We start from the raw sequence: 6,571 nt of genomic DNA on the forward strand, positions 1-6,571 counted from the left end.
CCATCACACCTGGCATACTTAAAGCTTTCTTACTCTGAAAGATTCCTAGCACCTTGCTGCTCTCTCAGGGGTTGGTTACTTTAAGAAAGACATTTATCACCTACTTCCAGCCATTACTCTTGATGCAGAATCCACTCAGACTGCCTGCAGGCTTTGAATCCCATCCCTATTGTTTAAATAGTTTGTTTTTGGCACGCTGGCTAACTTTTCTGTGCCTTATTTCCTCTAAAGAGCACACATTTCATTAGGGGTATCTAAGATTATGTAATATATGTCCTTAACACATGCGCAGCCCATCTAGTCTCTACCATCTGGGAAGCTGAGGCAAAAACTTGGGGCCAGTCTGGGCAATAACAGCAATAACTCCATCTGCACTAGGTCTTAGCCAGAAGTCAGAGAAATTGGGACGGTGACTCAATGGCTGAAGTACTTGCTGTACAAGTGTGAATACTTGGAACCCATGTCAAGCCAGGTGCAGTAGTGAGCCTCTGTACTCTGAGCATACCTCACAGTGGGAGGGGAGGTAGAGACACAAGAACCACTGAGGCTGGTATAGGCAGCAATGAATAAAAGACCCTTGCCTTAAACAAGGTGGGAGGTAAGGATCAACACCCAATTGGCTTGTAGACTGGAGAGATGACTTAGTAGTCAAGGCGCTTGCCTATGAAGCCTAAGGGCCCAGGTTCAATTCCCCAGTACCCATGTAAGCCAGATGCACAAGGTGGTGCATGAATCTGGAGTTCATCTGCAGTGGTTAGAGGTCCTGGTGTGCCCATTCTCTCCCTCTCAAATTTCTGAAAAGAAATTAACTTGTTTTCTAAAAATGTACAAGTTCTTTGTAGCTTTTTGAGACAGGGTCTCAAGTAGCCCAGGCTAGCCTGAGAACTTGCTGTTGCTGAGGGTGACCCTGACCTCCTGCCTCCATCACAAGTGCTGGAATCACACGTGTGTGCCATCACACACAACTGTTGGGGGCTGAGGGTGGAAATTACTTTGAAGCCTCAGCCTGCGAAATACTGAGATTACAGGCATGAACCACTATGCCTAGCTTTTCAAGAGACCAACATAACTGAACATTTTATTCCAGAAACAACTATAAGCAAGCCTAGACTCCTTGAAGGGTAACTAAACCAGCCCTGGTGCCACAAAAACTAGATGTTCCTCTACCTGTCCTATTTATGTTTGCAGAGGTGCATATACTGCCCTGGAGCAGAGTACCTGGTTGAGTCAGTTGAAAAAGATGTACACAGGGTGTCAGTTTACTGTTGGCTTCTGGTGATGTAACAGGTCAGTTCCCATGCTTCTGCAGAGCCAGCTCAGGTCAGCCTGAGGAAGCTGGGAAACTTAGGCTCAGCATATTTCTCACACTGGAAAATGGAAACTGATAGCTCAATGCTGTCCTGTCCCTCACAGTGGATCAACTCCCCATGTTCAGAGAGAGCACTTTATATATATTTTTTAATTTTTTAAATTTATTTATTTGCAAGCAGAGAGACAGAGAGAGAAGAGAGACAGAGAAAGAATGGGCACGCCAGGGCTTCCAACCACTGCAAACGAACTCCAGATGCGTGCACCCCCTTGTGTATCTGGCTAACATGGGTCCTGGGGAGTTAAGCCTTGAACCGGGGTCCTTAGGCTTCATACACAGTGCTTAACTGCTAAGCCATCTCTCCAGCCCAGCACTTTTATATATATTATTTATTTGCAAGCAGAGAAAGATGAACCAGACAAGAGAATGGGGGCTGCAGGGCCTCCAGCCACTACAAATGAACTCCAGGTGCATGTACCACTTTGTGCGTCTGGCTTTAGACAGGTACTAAGGAATTGAACCCAGGTTGTTAGGCTTGGTAGGCAAGCCCCTTAACCACTGAGCCACCTCTCCAGTATTTTTGGGTTTTTTTTGGAGGTAGGTCTTGCTCAAGCCCAGACTGACCTGGAATGCACTATGTAGTCTCAGGATGGCCTTGAACTCATGGCGATCCTACCACCTCTGCATCCTGAGTGCTGCAATTAAAGGCGTGCACCACCATGCCCAACTCTCCTGTATTATTTATGAACCCAGAAACAGTGAGATCTAATTGAGAAGAGAACTGTTCATGTCAAACCCTATGTTTCTCTGCTTTGCCACTTCCTGGGTAACTTGGACAAGTCATTAATTTCTCTAAGCCTCAGTCTGATTATACAGAGGGAAGGGGAGGTAACCACTCCCTTTCAGCAATGGAGATGTTATCCAGCCACCAGTGGCTTGGCCCATGTGGCTATTTACATGAAGACTGTATTATTCTTAATGAGGTCACAGGTGTCATGTGGATTGAGTCATCCACCAGCAGTCAGGACAACACTAAGCAGACTGCTGATTCTGGGCAGCTAGGTAACAGGATGGGTAACTGACACAATAGGAGTAAGGAGATGAACAGCACCTTCTATGCGTAAGCATGGGCCTGACATCTACCACTCCACAGAAATCACACATTACCTCAACATTCACCTCCACTTTTTTTGGAAAAAGGACAATACAACCAAGAATTTAAAATGCACAAGAAGGCTAGACCTGAGTCATGGCCAGCCTTGAACTTGTGACCTTCCAGCAAAAATAATACTAAGATAGCCGGGCATGGTGGCGCACACCTTTAATCCCTGCACTCGGGAGGCAGAGGTAGGCGGATCGCCATGAGTTCGAGGCCACCCTGAGACTACATAGTGAATTCCAGGTCAGCCTGAGCTAGAGTGAGACCCTACCTCAAAAAAAAATAAAAAATAAAATACACACACACACACACACAGGGACAGAGAGATAGCTCAGCGTTTAAGACATTTGCCTGCCAACCCAGGTTCAATTTGCCAGTACCCATGTAAAGACAGAGGCATACATACACATGGACTTAATTTGCAGCAGCTGGAGGCCCTTATGCGCCATTCTCTCTCTCCCACTGTCTCTCTGCTATCCCTCTCTGCTTGCAAATAAATAAAGTTATATTGAGCCAGAGATGGTGGTTCACACCTTTAATCCCAGCACTCAGGAGGCAGAGGTAGGAGGATCCCTATGGGTTCGAGACCAGTGTGGGACTACAGAGTTCCAGATCAGCCTGGGCTAGAGTGAGACCCTACCTTGAAAAAAAAAAAAAAAAAAACCAGTACTGATAACCATGTCTATAGTCACTATCCAGGATGAGCAGTACTAGGGACTGATCTACCCGGTGCCTCATACATGACTGCAGTAAGTTACATAACTAGCACCCTGCTGCCCAGGGGAGAACTCGCTACGGAGCCAAGGCCGGCCTTGAACTTGTGACCTTCCTGCAGCTGGGATCAAGGCCTGTACCAGCACCTGTGGGCCCCATGGCCATTCTCTGGCAGCACCTTCAGTTACTACACACAGAGCTGTCGTCTGAGTATGGTGGCTCATGGCTGTCATCTTAGCACCGGGAGGAAGGGGTCAGGCAAAGCAGGAGGATTCCAACGTTGTAAAGCTGCCCAGCCCGCACAGGAAGATCAAGGTCGGCTTGGGCTGCAGAGCAGGATGCTACATCCAAGAAGACCGACCCAGAACGTAGTTCAGCATGAGCCTACAAGCATCTCCCGGTCATTGCTGGATTGGTGTGGCAGCCACTGCTGAGCCTCTGATGGATTCTTAGAATGGACCATCGCTCCCAATCCTTAGGTAGGAACAAACATATTCTTAGTGATGAAACACCAGGTGATTCATCTGGAATGAGATGGCAACAGTTCAGCCGCTGGAGACATGGCACTGGCATTACTTATATTTGTCTATGATTCTGCATTCATGCATAATTCACTTGCGCAAGCCTGAAGTGAGTGAGTTTCCCATCAACAGCCATGCTTAGGTTGTGGCTATGCAAAGGGAACACTGCCTCCAATTTGTAAAGAGAATCTGTTACTTCAAATTAATCTAAGTTATCATCATAACTTTAGTGAATTTAGCTACACTGCTTTACAGTTTAGTATTGCTTTTATTTTGAATTACATAGGACAAAGGATGGACACTATAATTATTTATTTATTTGAGAGAGAGAAAGGGGGAGGGAGGGGAGGAGACAAGCCAGGGCCTCCAACCATTGCAAACAAACTCCAGATGCATGTGCATCTGTCTTACGTGGTCCTGGAGAATCGAACCAGGATCCTTTGGCTTTGCAGAAAAATGCCTTAACCGCTAAGCCATCTCTCCAGCCCTGTGAACTATAATTTTTATAATTTAGGACTTCTTAAATAAGAAAAATAGTTTGAGTACACTGCAAGAGGGTAGCAGGCTAGGCAGTAACTTGAGTACCTCCTACAGCCAAGGTTTAGACTCTTACTGCAGCTCCCCTGCTGTTAAGGAAAAGTAGGGCATCTGCTTTGCAGTAACAAGATCAAGGCCAAACCTATCTGCCCTGCAAATCTTTACAACTTGATTTCCATACATGAACCGGCAAGGACAGGGATTCCAACAATTCCTATTCAAGCCTGGCTTCCCTACCTCCCAACCCTACTCAACTGACTGTCCCTGTTGTACTTGTCTGCTTAATTCTTGTAAGAACACCTCGAATCCAGCCTTTTACCAGGTTCTGAACATCTCTGAGCTTTGTGTATGTATCATCCAGTCTTATTTTAATCCATACTGAGATTAGTATTTACTATCCAGAGTAAATTTTCACTAACATGACAACTCCCTAGCTGCCATATTCTTCCCATTCCCCTCTTCTTGTCTATTTCAAATCTCTTCTGGATTATTGGTGATATCACCCATGTATCAGCCCAAGTGATGACTCCTGGGCCACTTCCTCTAGGAAGTTCACTGTGATAGCCTCTATCCCAAGCACCTTTTCTTTTGGGTTTTCTGCAATTCCAAAACCACAGCACTAATTTCCCATGCTGTAACTGTCTGTCAGCTCCTCTTTACTTCTAAGTCCAATACGGGAGGGTGGGTGCAGGTTCTGTTTAAAGTTTTACCCTGGAATCTACAGGACGTGATGCAGACCAGGCACTTAGTACATCTTGTTGAAAACGGATAGCTGAGCATGATGGCATAAGCCTTCAATCCCAGCACTTGAGAGGCTGAGGTAGGAGGATTGCTATGAGTTCAAAAGCAGCCCTAGGCTAAAGACTGAATTTCAGGTCAGCTTGGGCTAGTGACCAACAACAACAAAAGAGAGCTGCCCTGTTCTGCCTCCTCCTAAGCACTCATATGCTTCTTTCAGAAATGGCTTTCTTTTTTTTTTTTTTTTCTAAATATTTTATTTATTTGAGAGAGGAAGAGAGGCAGATAGAGATGGGGGTAAGGGGAAAATGGGCACACCAGGACCTCTAGCCACTGCAAATTAAATCCAGAGGTATGTGCCACCTTATGCATCTGGTTTACATGGGTACTGGGAAATCGAACCTGAGTCCTTAGGCTTCGCAGGCCAGCACCTTTACTGCTAAGCCATCTCTCCAGCCCTTCAGGAATGGTTCTTGACAGTGCCTTGACTGCACTCATATACCAGTTTAGGATACTTGCTGATTGACTCTTCAGAAAGTACCATTACTTTCTGAAGTAACAGAAGATCCGGGTGTGGTGGCACACACCTTTCATCTTAGCACTTGGGAGGCAGAGGTAGGAGGATCACCCTGAGTTTGAGACCACCGTGGGACTACATAGTGAATTCCAGTTCAGCCTGGGCTAGAGCGAGAATCTACCTCAAAAAAAAATAAAATTAAATAAAATTTAAAAAATAAATAAATAAATCAGGCTTAGTGGCACATGCCTTTGATCCCAGCACTCAGGAGGCAAAGGCAGGAGGTTCACTAAGAGTTCAAGACCACCCTGAGACTACATAGTAAATTCCATGTCAGCCTGAGCTTGAGTGAGACACTCCCTGGGGGGGGGGAAACAATGCCGATGTGATAGCACACACCTTTAATCCCAGCCTGGGGAGGCAGAGGTAGGAGGATCACTGTGAGTTTGAGGGCACCCTGAGACAAAAAAACCTCAAGCCATGGTGGTACAGATCTAAAATCCCATCATTCAGGTGACTGAGGCAGGAGGACTGTGAGTTTCAGGCCACAGTGGGCACACACAGACTCTAGCTCAAAAATAATTAATTTTAAAAAAGCAAAAATAAAAAGGTTAATCTCTATTTTAATCAAATACCTTTATAGTGCAAATATAATAAATTTACATGCATTCTACTTTTACATACTCATAACAAGATTGGTACAGAGACATTGCAGTGTTTTCCAAGTAAATCTTCATTTTAATCAAGCCTACAAAGCATTTATTGAAATTAACATATCTGGTAAAGCCACTTACTTGTATCAAGAGCATCAATGCTATGGTATTAAAAAGTAAAAGAAACAAGGTGTAGCCATATCTAGCAACCACTCTTGAGGAAAGACCTACACACAATCCTTGCCCAAGAACTAGGTCCCGCCACCTCTAAAGAGTCTATGCACTAAACGGTGTGCTTGCATCACACAGTGAAGACCTTTGCAGAGGAAAAGGTTCATATTAATACATTCTGCTTTTGCTTTTTAAGGAGACTGCAATAGAAATATATTAAAGATAGTCTCAAATATCCAACATTCTTTTACC

The sequence above is a fragment of the Jaculus jaculus genome, chromosome 8 (genome assembly GCF_020740685.1).
Source record: "Jaculus jaculus isolate mJacJac1 chromosome 8, mJacJac1.mat.Y.cur, whole genome shotgun sequence".
NCBI classification, from domain to species: Eukaryota; Metazoa; Chordata; class Mammalia; order Rodentia; family Dipodidae; genus Jaculus; species Jaculus jaculus.